Source organism: Tachyglossus aculeatus, chromosome 3, assembly GCF_015852505.1.
Source record: "Tachyglossus aculeatus isolate mTacAcu1 chromosome 3, mTacAcu1.pri, whole genome shotgun sequence".
NCBI lineage: Eukaryota > Metazoa > Chordata > Mammalia > Monotremata > Tachyglossidae > Tachyglossus > Tachyglossus aculeatus.
This window is the reverse complement of record NC_052068.1, coordinates 23,235,980-23,249,393: the sequence shown is the minus strand read 5'-3', so window position 1 is coordinate 23,249,393 and position 13,414 is coordinate 23,235,980. Positions and strand designations below refer to the sequence as shown.

The window sequence follows — 13,414 nt, the reverse complement described above, 5'->3', positions numbered from 1 at the left end:
GCAGACAGACAAGTGGCAGAATTGGGATTCCCAGACCTGTGCTCTAGCCAATAAGCCAACTCGGACTGGTCCTAGAGGCCCCCGACCCATGATAATGAGCCCATTGTGGGAAGGGATTGTCTCAATTGGTTGCTGAATTGTAATTCCCAATCACTTAGTACAGTGCAGTGCACACAGTAAGCGCTAAATATTTATTTTATTTTGTTATGTTGTCCGTCTCCCCCTTCTAGACTATGAGCCTGTTGTTGGGTAGGGACCGTCTCTATATGTTGCCAACTTGTACTTCCCAAGCGCTTAGTACAGTGCTCTGCACACAGTAAGTGCTCAATAAATACGATTGAATGAATGAATGATTGAATGGATAATAATAATGGCATTTCTTAAGCGCTTTCTATGTGCAAAGCACTGTTCTATGCACTGGGGAGGTTACAAGGTGATCAGGTAGTCCCACGGGGGGCTCACAGTCTTAATCCCCATTTTACAGATGGGGTAACTGAAGCACAGAGAAGTGAAGTGACTTGCGCAAAGTCACGCAGTTGACAGTTGGCGGAGCCGGAATTTGAACCCATGACCTCTGACTCCAAAGCCCGTGCTCTTTCCACTGAGCCATGCTGCTTCTCCATTCATTCATGGATGAATAAATGAATAATTGTGGGATTGATTAAGCACTGCTCTGGGCCCTGAAGTATGCAATTGAATGAATGAATGAATGAATAATGGTGGGGCTGATTAAACACTGCTCTGGGCCCTGAAGAAGAGAGAAAATAATTCGTTTGGACACAGTCCACGTCCCACATGGGGTTTGTAATCTAAGGGACTCGATTTGGATTTGACCAGATTACTGATCCCAACTCCACCCTCTCTACTCAACTCGCTCACTCCCCTTTCCCTTCGCCTCTCTCGCACCAATAACCCACAGCCTTGGATCACTGCCACAGTCTGCCTCTTTCACTCTTATGCTCGAGCTGCTGAACGTTGCTGGCAGAAGTCTAAACACAAAGCCAAACTTGTTCCCTTTAAATTTATCCTTCCCTGCCTTAACTCTACCCTCTCCTTATTGACACCCATGTCCATCATCCCCATCAGCTGTTCCATACATTAACTCCCTCCCGAGGCCCCCTGTTCCTCCCCCTCCTCCATCCCTCACCCCCAACGATCTGGCCTCCCACTTCATTAGTAAAATTAACTCCATCAGGTCTGAGCTCCCCAAAGTCACCCCTCCCCCTTCCGCATCCCCCCACCCCCAAGCTCTCAACCCTCTCCGCTCCTCTCCCATCTTTCCCAGCAGTATCTTCAGATGAGATCCCCTCCCTCCTCTTAAGTGCTAGTCCATCTACCTGTGCTTTGGAACCCACTCCCTCTCATCTTATGAAAACTCTCGCCCCTTCCCTCCTCCCCTCCTTAACTTCCATCTTCAACCACTCACTCTCCACTGGTTCCTTCCCGTCTACCTTCAAACATGCCCACGTCTCCCCCATCCTAAAAAAAAACCCTTCTCTTGACCCCACTGCCCCTTCTAGTTATCATCCTATCTCCCTCCTACCCTTCCTTTCCAAATTCCTAGAATGAGTCATCTACACTCGCTGCCTCGACTACCTCAACTCCAACTCTCTCCTAGACCCTCTCCAGCCTGGCTTGTGTCCCCTACACTCCACTGAAACTGCCCTCTCAAAGATCACCAATGACCTCCTTCTTGCCGAATCCAATGGGTCCTACTTTATCCTAATCCTTCTCAACCTCTCAGCTGCCTTCTACACTGTGGATCACCCCCTTCTCCTCAACATGCTATCCAACCTTGGCTTCACAGACTCTGTCCTCTCCTGGTTCTCCTCTTATCTCTCTGGTCTTTCATTCTCAGTCTCCTTTGTGGGCTCCTCCTCCTCCTCCCATCCCCTTACTGTAGGGGTTCCTCATGGGTCAGTTCTTGGTCCTCTTCTTTTCTCTATACACTCACTCCCTTGGGGAACTCATTCGCTCCCACGGCTTCAACTATCATCTCTACGCTGATGACACCCAAATCTACATCTCTGCCCCTGCTCTCTCTCCCTCCCTCCAGGCTCGTATCTCCTCCTGCCTTCAGGACATCTCCATCTGGATGTCTGCCCACCATCTAAAATTCAATATGTACAAGACTGAGCTCCTTATATTTCCTCCCAAACCTTGTCCTTTCCCTGACTTTCCCATCACTGTGGACGGCACTACCATCCTTCCCGCCTCACAAGCCCGCAACCTTGGTGTCATCCTTGACTCTGCTCTCTCGTTCACCCCACCTGTCCAATCCGGCACCGAAATCTGCCGGTCCCACCTCCACAACATCGCTGAGATCTGCCCTATCCTCTCCATCCAAACTGCTACCTTGCTGGTTCAATCTCTCATCCTATCCCGACTGGATTACTGCATCAGCCTCCTCTCTGATCTCCCGTCTTCCTGTCTCTCCCTGCTTCAGTCAATACTTCACTCTGCTGCCCAGATTATCTTTGTACAGATACACTCTGGGCATATCACTCCCCTCCTCAAAAATCTCCAGTGGTTGCCTGTCAACCTATGAATCAAGCAAAAACTCCTCACTCTCGGCTTCAAGGCTTTCCATCACCTCGCCCCCTCCTACCTCACCTCCCTTCTCTCCTTCTCCAGCCCAGCCCACACCCTCCGCTCCTCTGCCACTCACCCCCTCACTGGGCCTCGTTCTCACCTGTCCCGCCGTTGATCCCCAGCCCACGTCCTTCCCCTGGTCTGGAATGCCCTCCCTCCACACATCCGCCAAACTAGCTCTCTTCCTCCCTTCAAAGCCCTACTGAGAGCTCACCTCCTCCAGGAGGCCTTCCCAGATTGAGCTCCCTTTTTCCTCTCCTCCACCCCATCCCCCCCACCCTACCTCCTTCCCCTCCCCACAGCACCTGTATATATTTTTGTACAGATTTTTTACTCTATTTATTTTACTTGTACATATTCACTATTCTATTTATTTTGTTAATGATGTGCATATAGCTTTAATTCTATTTGTTCTGACGATTTTGACACCTTTCTACATGTTTTGTTTTGTTATCTGTCTCCCCCTTCTAGACTGTGAGCCCGTTGTTGGGTAGGGACCATCTCTGTAGGTTGCCGACTTGTACTTCCCAAGTGCTTAGTACAGTGCTCTGCACACAGTAAGTGCTCAATAAATATGATTGAATGAATTGGCTCCCTCTGGGCCAGACTGGATAATGATAAGAATAATAATCGTGGTATTTGTTAAGCGCTTACTAGGTGCCAAGCACTGTATTAAGCGCTGGGGTGGATACAAGCAAATTGGGTTGGACACAGTCCTTGTCCCACGTGGGGCTCACAGTCTCAATCCCCACTTCCCAGATAAGGTAACTGAGGCCCAGGGATGTGAAATGACTTGCCCAAGGTCACACAGTAGACAAGTGGTGGAGTCAGGATTAGAACCCACAACCTTCTGACTTCCAGACCTGGGCTCTGGGGATGTTCTGCATGAGTCATTAACACCCTCTGACCCAATCCCCCTCGCACCTGGAGTTCCTATGTTCCAATGACTCACTCGAACCAGTGATCAGAACCTGCTACGACCGCGGTTGGGCAGTTTATTTGGCCCCCTCAGCCTGGGCTGTACTTGCTAAGGCAGGTCCTCATTCCCCTCGGGCCCCCTTTTCCCAGGAGTGGAAGTTTCCTCTCCACATCAGCTAACTCCCTCCCTCTCTCTTCGTGCTGATCGCCCACAAAGGTGTGCATTTACGGGGCTCTGAACTAAACTCAGCCATAGCCCGGGTCCCCTCGATGGACTCTGCCTTGGGTTGCCCTGGAGGCAGTCAGAAAGGCTGGGCTGGAATCCTCACCACATCTGTTGAGCCTTAGGGGGTGCAAAACACTGAAGCCCCAAATAATAATAATAATAATAATAATAATAATAGCATTTGTTAAGTGCTTACTATGTGTGAAGCACTGTTCTAAGCGCTGGGGAGGATCCAAGGTGATCACGTTGTCCCACATAGGGCTCACAGTCTTAATCCCCATTTTACAGATGAGGTAATTGAGGCTCAGAGAAGTTAAGTGACTTGCCCAAGGTCACACAGCAGACATGTGGGGGAGCCGGAATTAGAACCCATGACCTCTGACTCCCAAACCCGTGCTCTTTCCACTGAGCCATAGAAGTTAAAGCCACAGGGAACAATCAGTCTAACGGGACTCTGAAGCAATACACATCTAGAATGGGCGAGGCTAAAAAGCTAAAGAGGTATTGCTGGCATTTGTCAAGCACTACTGGTCCAAGTTTTTGATAAGGGAAAGGAAAAGTGAACCAGGCTTGTTTAGAGCAAATGTGGTCCCTTCTCTTTATTTACTCGCACTTCCTGTTCTTCTTCCTCCCATCAACCCCCACCCCCATCAATCCAAGGTATTTATTCAATCGTATTTATTGAACGCTTACTGTGTGCAGAGCACTGTACTAAGTGCTTGTATAGTATTTGTTAAGCACTTACTATATGCCAAGCACTGTTCTAAGTGCTGGGCGGGGGGAACCCAGGGTAATTAGGTTGTCCCACGTGGGGCTCACAGTCTTCATCCCCATTTTGCAGATGAGGGAACCGAGGCCCAGAGAAGTGAAGTGAGTTGACAAGTGGCAGAGTCGGAATTCGAACCGATGACCTTTGACTCCCAAGCCCGGGATCTTTCCACTGAGCCACGCTACGGAGCAGCATTTATCCAGCACTTATTGTGCGTAGAGCACTGTACAAGTGGTGGGGAGAGTGTTAATACACCACAGTTGGAAGACACAAGTCCAGTCCTCAAGGAGTTTTCAGTCTAGTGGGAGGGTCAGACATTAAAATAAATTGCAGATATGGGAAATGATAGTATAAATACCCCCAGCCAACAAAAGTCCCCAAAAGTTACCTGAAATCCAGCGGGTCCCTCGTTTTTTTAAAATTACTGGACTGACCAACACAAGAGTCAGACTTTTACTGGAGCAAGGCCTCACCCCACTTCAGAACAGTTATCTTTCTGTCTCACCCATTATCTCTATCGATGGAGAAGAGGAGGACCTGGGAAATGTGCCCCGATGGGAAAATGTCCAGGATCTTTCCTTTGACCATCAAAACCCTGATAAGAAATTCAGATGCATTGTCAATGCCCTCTTGAAGACTAAAGAGGCAGGATGTGAGGTGGAGCATCCTGGGAACAGAAGGGCTGCCAACTGAAATGTCCATTACTGTCCTTCCATCTCTCCCACTGGCTCACATATTTTTTTTGGAATACAAATTACTCGATCAATCAATCAATCAGCTGTATTTACTGAGCACTGACTGTGTTCAGGACAGTGTACTGAGCACTGTACAAAGTATAATATAACATAGTTGGTAAACATGTTCCCTGCCCACAACGAGCTTACAGTTTAGAGGAGGAGACAGGAGACAGACATTAATATAAATGTATTACAGATATGTAATAATAATAGTAATAATAATGATGGGGGCATTTGTTAAGTGCTTACTATGTGCAAAGCACTGTTCTAAGCTCTGGGAGGATACCAGGTGATCAGGTTGTCCCATGGGGGGCTCACAGTCTTAATCCCCATTTTACAGATGCGGTAACTGAGGCTCAGAGAAGTTAATTGACTTGTCCAAGGTCACACAGGAGACATGTGGCGCAGCCGGGATTAGAACTCATGACCTCTGACTCCCAAGCCCGGGCTCTTTCCACTGAGCCACGCCACTTCTCTTAAGTGTACGGAGGTGCTATGGGGCTGAGGGGAAGCTGAATAAAGGGTGCAAATCCAAGTGCAAGGGCACTGCAGAAGAGGAAATGAGGGATTAGGGAAGGTGTCTTGGAGGTCCCTTCAATAAGGCTTTGAAGATGGGGAGAAGTGATAGTCTGTTGCATATGAAAAGGGAGGGTATTCCAGGCCAGAGGCAGGACTTGGTAGACAGGTCTGCAATGAGATAGATGAGATTGAGGAACACTGAGTGGGTTGGCATTAAGGGAGCAAAGTTGTGTGGGTTGGGTTGTAGGAAAACAGGTAAGGTGGGAGGGGCAAGGTGATTGAGTGCTTTAAACACTCACCTGTTTGAGCCTCAAATTACTCATCTAGGAATTGAGCAGAAAAATGCTGCTCCTAGACTAGATCCTAAGAAGCTGTAGAGATGAATGACTTGATGGTGAGTGTGATTCTCTTCATAGGAAGGGGTGAAGGGAAGAGTTGCACGCCACTCCATTGGCTGCCCACATCTCCCCAACCCCCCGCCCTACCCCCTTCCCCTCCCCACAGCACTTGTATATATTTGTACATATTTATTACTCTACTTATTTTACTTGTACATATTTACTATTCTATTTATTTTGTTGATGTGCATATAGCTATAATTCTATTTGTTCTGACGATTTTGACACCTGTCTACATGTTTTGTTTTGTTGTCTGTCTCCCCCTTCTAGACTGTGAGCCCCTTGTTGGGTAGGGACCTTCTCTATATGTTGCCGACTTGTACTTCCCAAGCACTTATTACAGTGCTCTGCACACAGTAAGTGCTCAATAAATATGATTGAATGAATGAATGAATGAATGAATGAATAAATGAAAAGTCAGCCCCCAGTTGTCCCAGTGAGGGCATTTTTGGAAGGGAGGTCAGCCAGCCTGCTCTCCCTGTCGTCCGTGAACCACTGGCTCTGTGGTTATCACTGTGCCTCTCCTACTCCCCTTTAAAAGTGGCTTAGAAAAACGAGTTACGCTTGCAGCCAAGGATCAGAACATCCATAAATTAGTAGTATTTATTGAGAAGCTGTGTGCAAGAGCGCAGTACTAAATGCTTGGGGGAACACAGTAGAGTTAGACATGATCCCTATATTCAAAGAACTTACAGTATAGTGGGGAATAATAATAATAATAGTGATAGCATTTGTTAAGCGCTTACTATGTGCCGAGCATTCATTCATTCATTCAATCAATCATATTTATTGAGCGCTTACTGTGTGCACAGCACTATACTAAGCACTTGGGAAGTACAAGTTGGCAACATATAGAGACGGTCCCTACCCAACAGTGGGCTCACAGTCTAGAAGGGGGAGACAGACAACAAAACAAAATATATTAACAAAATAAAATAAATAGAATAGTAAATATGTACAAGTAAAATAGAGTAATAAATATGTACAAACATATATACAGGTGCTGTGGGGAGGGGAAGGAGGTAAGGGGAGGGATGGCAAGGGGGAGGAGGGGGAGAGGAAGGAGGGGTCTCAGTCTGGGAAGGCCTCCTGGAGGAGGTGAGCTCTCAGTAAGGCCTTGAAGGGAGGAAGAGAGCTAGCTTGGTGGATGTGTGGAGGGAGGGCATTCGGGCCAGGGGGAGGATGTGGGCTGGGGGTCGATGGTGGGACAGGTGAAAACAAGGCACGGTGAGGAGTTTAGCGCAGAGGAGTGGAGGGTGCGGGCTGGGTTGTAGAAGGAAAGAAGGGAGGTGAGGTAGGAGGGGGCGAGGTGATGGAGAGCCTTGAAGCCGAGGGTGAGGAGTTTTTGCCTGATGCATAGGTTGATTGGTAGCCACTGGAGATTTTTGAGGAGGGGAGTACCATGCCCAGAGCGTTTCTGCACAAAGATGATCCAGTCAGCAGCGTGAAGTATAGATTGAAGTGGGGAGAGACAGGAGGATGGGAGATCAGAGAGGAGGCTGATGCAGCAATCCAGTTGGGATAGGATGAGAGCTTGAACGAGCAGGATAGCGGTTTGGATGGAGAGGAAAGGGCGGATCTTCGCAATGTTGCGGAGGTGAGACCGGCAGGATTTGGTGACGGATTGGATGTGAGGGGTGAACGAGAGAGCGGAGTCGAGGATGACACCAAGTTTGCAGGCTTTTGAGACGGGAAGGGTGGTAGTGCTGTCAACAGTGATGGGAAAGTCAGGGAGAGGGCAGGATTTGGGAGGGAAGATAAGGAGTTCAGTCTTGGACACATTGAGTTTTAGATGGTGGGCAGACATCCAGATGGAGATGTCTTGAAAGTAGGAGGAGGCCCGAGCCTGAAGGGAGGAAGAGAGAGCAGGGGCAGAGATGTAGATTTGGGTGTCATCAGTGTAGAGATGATAGTTGAAGCCGTGGGAGCAAATGAGTTCACCACTGTTCTAAGCACTGGGGTAGATACAAGGTAATTGGGTTGTCCCACGTGGGGCTCACTGTCTTAATTCCCATTTTACAGATGAGGGAACTGTAAAATTTCCCAAGGTCACACAGCAGACATGTGGCAGAGCAGGGATTAGAACCCATGCCCTCTGACTCCCAAGCCCGTGCTCTTTCCACTGAGCCACGCTGCTTCTCACGCTGCTGCTTGATGCCTGCCCACTTATTTTGTTTTGTTGTCTGTCTCCCCCTTCTAGACTGAGCCTGTTGTTGGGTAGGGATTGTCCCTATCTTTTGCCAAACTGTACTTTCCAAGCACGTAGTACAGTGCTCTGCACACAGTAAACGCTAAATAAATACAAGTGAATGAATAAATGAACTATATTGTATCTCTCCCAGTGCTTAGTACAGCGTTTGGCACATAGTAAGTGCTTAACAAATACCATTATTATTAGTGTTATTTTTATTATTGTTCAGTGAAGAGAATGTGTCTCTTGGGAAAGCCAAGTGGGAGGGGTTCTAGAAGTGGAATACTATCCTGCAAAATCTGGAGCCCTGTTGAGTGGGCAGGCTGTTGGCCCTGGGGAAAACATTCCTGACTGAGGGACAGTTTGGTGGGGGAAAAACCAAATTGTTCTTTGTGGGCAGAGGTTTTGTTTTGGAGGTCTCCTCCGTGGAGAGAGATGTGGAGGGAATTTAGTAGAGTTTGAATTTTAGACAAGAAAGAACACCTGTGTTCATCAACTCTCCAGTGTCTTTGCTCTAGCAAAGGGAGAGACCCCGACAGTTCCCCCCTTTGTTGCATCCTCTCACAAACGTGTTAATGAAATTTGCAGATGACACTCAGTGAGGAGATGCCGCAAGCACCAATAAAGGCAGGAATGTTTTGTAAAGGGGTCTAGAAAGGTTAGGGATAGCAGAAAAAAAATGATGCTCAACTCGGAAAAACACAAGTTAGCGCATCTAGGGAGAAATAATCAGAATAGCAAATATTATTTAGGAGGGCAACACCTGGAAGTCAGAAATGGCTGAAAGAGGCCCAAGGGTGATGCTGAACAGCAAATTGCTGTAGATAGGAGTCTGTAATGTAATATTCCAGCAAAAATATGATTAGGCCACTCACACAGGCTTCATGTCACAAAGTAGAGAGATATAATAGTCCTTCTTCTATGGCCCTAGTGAGACAGCACCTGCAATACTGTGTTAAGTTTCAGACACTTCATTACCAGGAAAATAGAGATAAACAGTAGAGAATTTGGAGAATTACATTAACAGAAACCAACTCAAAACATTGTTTCTTTACTAAAGAGAAAGGAAAGGGTAGAGGTAGGGGCATGATACTTCCTCTTTTTCAAAGCTGTGTCTGCATGAGGAAAGCATTGTGGTATACTTGGGGGAAAAAAAGCTTTCCTTGCTCAAATTTCAGCATTTAGCAAATGAAAAAAAAGTGACATGAGAAGGAGTTACTTAGCAATAATCTTACCCAGCATCTATATTGCCAATCAGCGTAATTACCAATAACTGGTATTTATTATTAATAATAATAATAATAATAATGATGGTATTTGTTAAGCACTTACTATGTGCAAAGCACTGTTCTAAGCGCTTGGGGGATACAAGTAATCAGGTTGTCCCACGTGGGGCTTACAGTCTTAATCCCCATTTTACAGATGAGGTAACTGAGGCCCAGAGAAGTGAGGTGACTTGCCCAAAGTCACACAGCTGACAATTGGCGGAGCTGGGATTTGAACCCATGACCTCTGACTCCAAAGCCCAGGCTCTTTCCACTGAGCCATGCTGCTTAGCACTTACTAGGTTACTACCTACTAGGTAACAGAACAGGTATTGTATTCCTATTTTACAAATGAGGAAACTGAGGCACAGTGAAGTTAAATGACTTACCCAAGGTCATATAATAGGCATTTGGCAGACATGAGATTAGAACTCAGGTCCTCTGACTTCTAGGCCTGTGCTCTTTCCACTAGGCTATGCTCTGCACCCAATAAGCGCTTAATAAATGCCATCGATTGATTGATTCTGTGTCACCAGTCAGTGCCAGCCATTACTCAACAGATCAGCGGATTAACCTTTCCGGGGAGAGGTACACCCTCAACTGTAAAGATGAGAGTTATACCAATCAATCAATCAATGCATTAATAGGTAGTGATGATGATGGCATTTGGTGCACTCTCCTGGGCTCTTGGGAAGTGCAGAGTAAAGAATTGACATTTTCCTGGTCCACAAGGGTGCTTAAACTCTTAGGGGGAGTCAAACAAAACACTTTAGAATTAGGTCAAAATGATTGAGTACACATATATACATGAGTTCTGCGGAGGGTGAAAATGAGTTCATAAGTTGGCTGAAGGAATAATAGTGGTCAGGGAACACTTTTGGTATAATTTTCCAAGCCTTTAGTACAGTACATTGTATCTGGTGGCTGCTCACTCAGTAAATACCGGTGATAAAAATACAACTTGACCACTCCACTAGGGTTCAAGGTAAGGCCATTACAGTCTCTCATACTGGTCAAGTTTAAATGGGGCAAGAACCAGCATGTGTTAAAAACAAACATATTTTAAGCCCATGTTTCTTACAGAGAAATCTCCTTTCCTTCAAACTAAAGGGGATTGCTGAACAGTGGGCTTCGTCATGCTATTCATTCATTCATTCAATCGTATTTATTGAGTGCTTACTGTGTGCAGAGCACTGTACTAAGCGCTTGGGAAGTACAAGTTGGCAACATATAGAGACAGTCTCTATCCAACAGCGGGCTTACAGTCTAGAAGGGGGAGACAGACAACAAAACAAAACATGTGGACAGGTGTCAAGTCGTCAGAACAAATAGAATTAAAGCTAAATGCACATCATTAACAAAATAAATAGAATAGTAAATATGTACAAGTAAAATAAATAGAGTAATAAATCTGTACAAAGATATATGCAGGTGTTGTGGGGAGGGGAAGGAGGTAGGGTGGGGGGGATGGAAAGGAGGAGACGAAAAAGGGGGCTCAGTCTGGGAAGGCCTCTTGGAGGAGGTGAGCTCTCAGTAGGGCTTTGAAGGAAGGAAGAGAGCTAGCATGGCGGATGTGTGGAGGGAGGGCATTCCGGGCCAGGGGAAGGACGTGGGCTGGGGGTAGATGGTGGGACGGGCGAGAACGAGGTACAGTGAGGAGGTTAGCGACAGAGGAGCAGTGGGTGCTGGCTGGGCTGGAGAAGGAGAGAAGGGAGGTGAGGTAGGAGGGGGTGAGGTGATGGACAGCCTTGAAGCCGAGAGTGAGGAGTTTTTACTTAATGTGTAGGTTGACAGGCAGCCACTGGAGATTTTTGAGGAGGGGAGTAATATGCCCAGAGCATTTGGTTGTGTTATCACAAAATGTTCATGTAACTGGACCATTAATACACCTGATTGAACAATCAATTAATCAATCAATGGTATTTAATGAGCACTTATTGTGCGCAGAACACTGTACTAAGTGCTTGGGAGATTACAGTATAACAGAGTTGGTAGACACATTTCCTGCCCACTGCTGTCCAGGAGTAATTATAATAATAACAATAGTACTTCTTAAGGGCTTACTATGTGCCAAGCACTGTTCTAAGCACTGGAGTAGATACAAGTTAATCAGGTTGGACACAGTCCCTGTCCCGCATGGGGCTCATATTCTTAATCCCCATTTTACAGATGAGGTAAATGTGGCCCCGAGAAATGAAGTAACTTTCCCAGGGTCACAAAGCAGTCTTGTGGCGGAGTCAGGTCTTTCTGAATCCTAGGCCTGTGTTCTATTCACTGAGCCACACTACTGATCCCTTCTCCTTGCTTCCAGCCTCCGTGGACTCTGAGCACTGCCATTAGGCTCCTCAGGTTGGCGAGTAGATGGAGGGACAGGATTTGGGGCAGGCATCAGCTAGAGGTCTTCGATTCAGGGGGTGATCTCTGAACTAGTAGCAACAGCACTAATAGTATTTATTAAGTGCCTTTTGTGCTTAATGTTACTTGAAAATACTTAATAGTACAAAGCACTGTACTAAGCACTGGGAAAAAACACACAGGTGAGAATTAAGAATGGTGCCTGGTCCTCCCAGAATTCATGGTTGAAGAATTGGAACTGGGAGGGGTTTGGCAACAGACACAGTAGGAAAGAAGATAATCTAAATACACAACCAATATAAGAGACAAAGCTCAGAGCCCAGGCATGCTGGAGGTTTAGAGTCCTGGGAGAGGTCACTCAGGCATTCCAGAGTCCACTCACAATCAAAGCCCGAGGAAGGAATGGTAGCCCAAGGCTCCAGAGACATTACCCACCATCTGCCCAGCCCCAGCTCATAAGCCCTGCCCTGGCCCTGGAAGCTAACCTTGATCCAGGCAGATCCGGGATTAGAACCCATGACCTTCTGACCCCCAGACTGTTGCTCTATTCACTATGCCATGCTGCTTCTATGATATATACAATCTCTACTTCTAGGCACCCATTAAATGAAGTGCAGGTATTCCACATGTAAAGTTAGCCTCCCCTCTCAGGGTCGCACCTGGAGAGTTTCCAATACTCTACCAGTCTCGGCTATGGGAGGGAGAATCAAGCAGAGGCCTACCCATTCCATTCCTAACTTGGGCAGTGGCTAGCGAGTGGAAGGCAATCTGCTACAAGTCAAAACTCACCCGTGCTGGGCAACAGCAGCATGGGCAAGAGTTGAGGGTGGAGACTCGAGTTTCCTGTGTGGAAGGCGGCAATGGTAAACCACTTCCATATTTTTACCAAGAAAATTCTATGGATATACTACCAGAATGATTGCAGATGGAGAGCGGGGCGTTCTGGGAGAGATGTGTCCGAGGTGTCACTATGGGTCGGAAACGACTTGACAGCATAAGACAAGACAAGAAAGTTAGCCTGGTTGAAGTGGTTTCCATATTAACTTGCTGAAGTCTTAAGTTGCACAATTTGTTTTGTTTTACGGCATTTGTTAAGCACGTATTATCTGTCAAACACCGTTCTAAGCGCAGGGGTAGCTACAAGTCAATTAGGTCGAGCACTGTCTGTGTCCCACATGGGACTCCCAGGCTAATTAAAAGGGAGACCTTAAGTACAAAGGAGCTTGGCCATTGTTGCTTCACTGCCCAGGACTCTGGACACTTGCCACTTGTACGGGGCACCAAGGGAGGGTGAGAGAGTGGGTGCATCTGTGCCCAAGATCGAGTCACCAGAGCCTTCTTGGTTCTCTCTCACCTGCCATGGCACAAGCCAGAAGCTCCCAGAGTTTCCCTGTCAGGGATGGACTGGGTTTGTCTCAGGCCCATGGGGGCCAGGGGCCACATG

At 47.0% G+C, this 13,414-nt stretch overlaps 1 non-coding gene across 1 annotated transcript; it reads left to right on the top strand.

Moving 5' to 3' along the window:
* Nucleotides 1-12,611: 12,611 nt before the first annotated feature.
* On the top strand, nt 12,612-12,749 carry LOC119925972. The gene has a single exon (XR_005449892.1). It is a non-coding gene; the product is annotated as a small nucleolar RNA SNORA7 (small nucleolar RNA).
* The last annotated feature ends 665 nt before the right edge of the window (nt 12,750-13,414 follow it).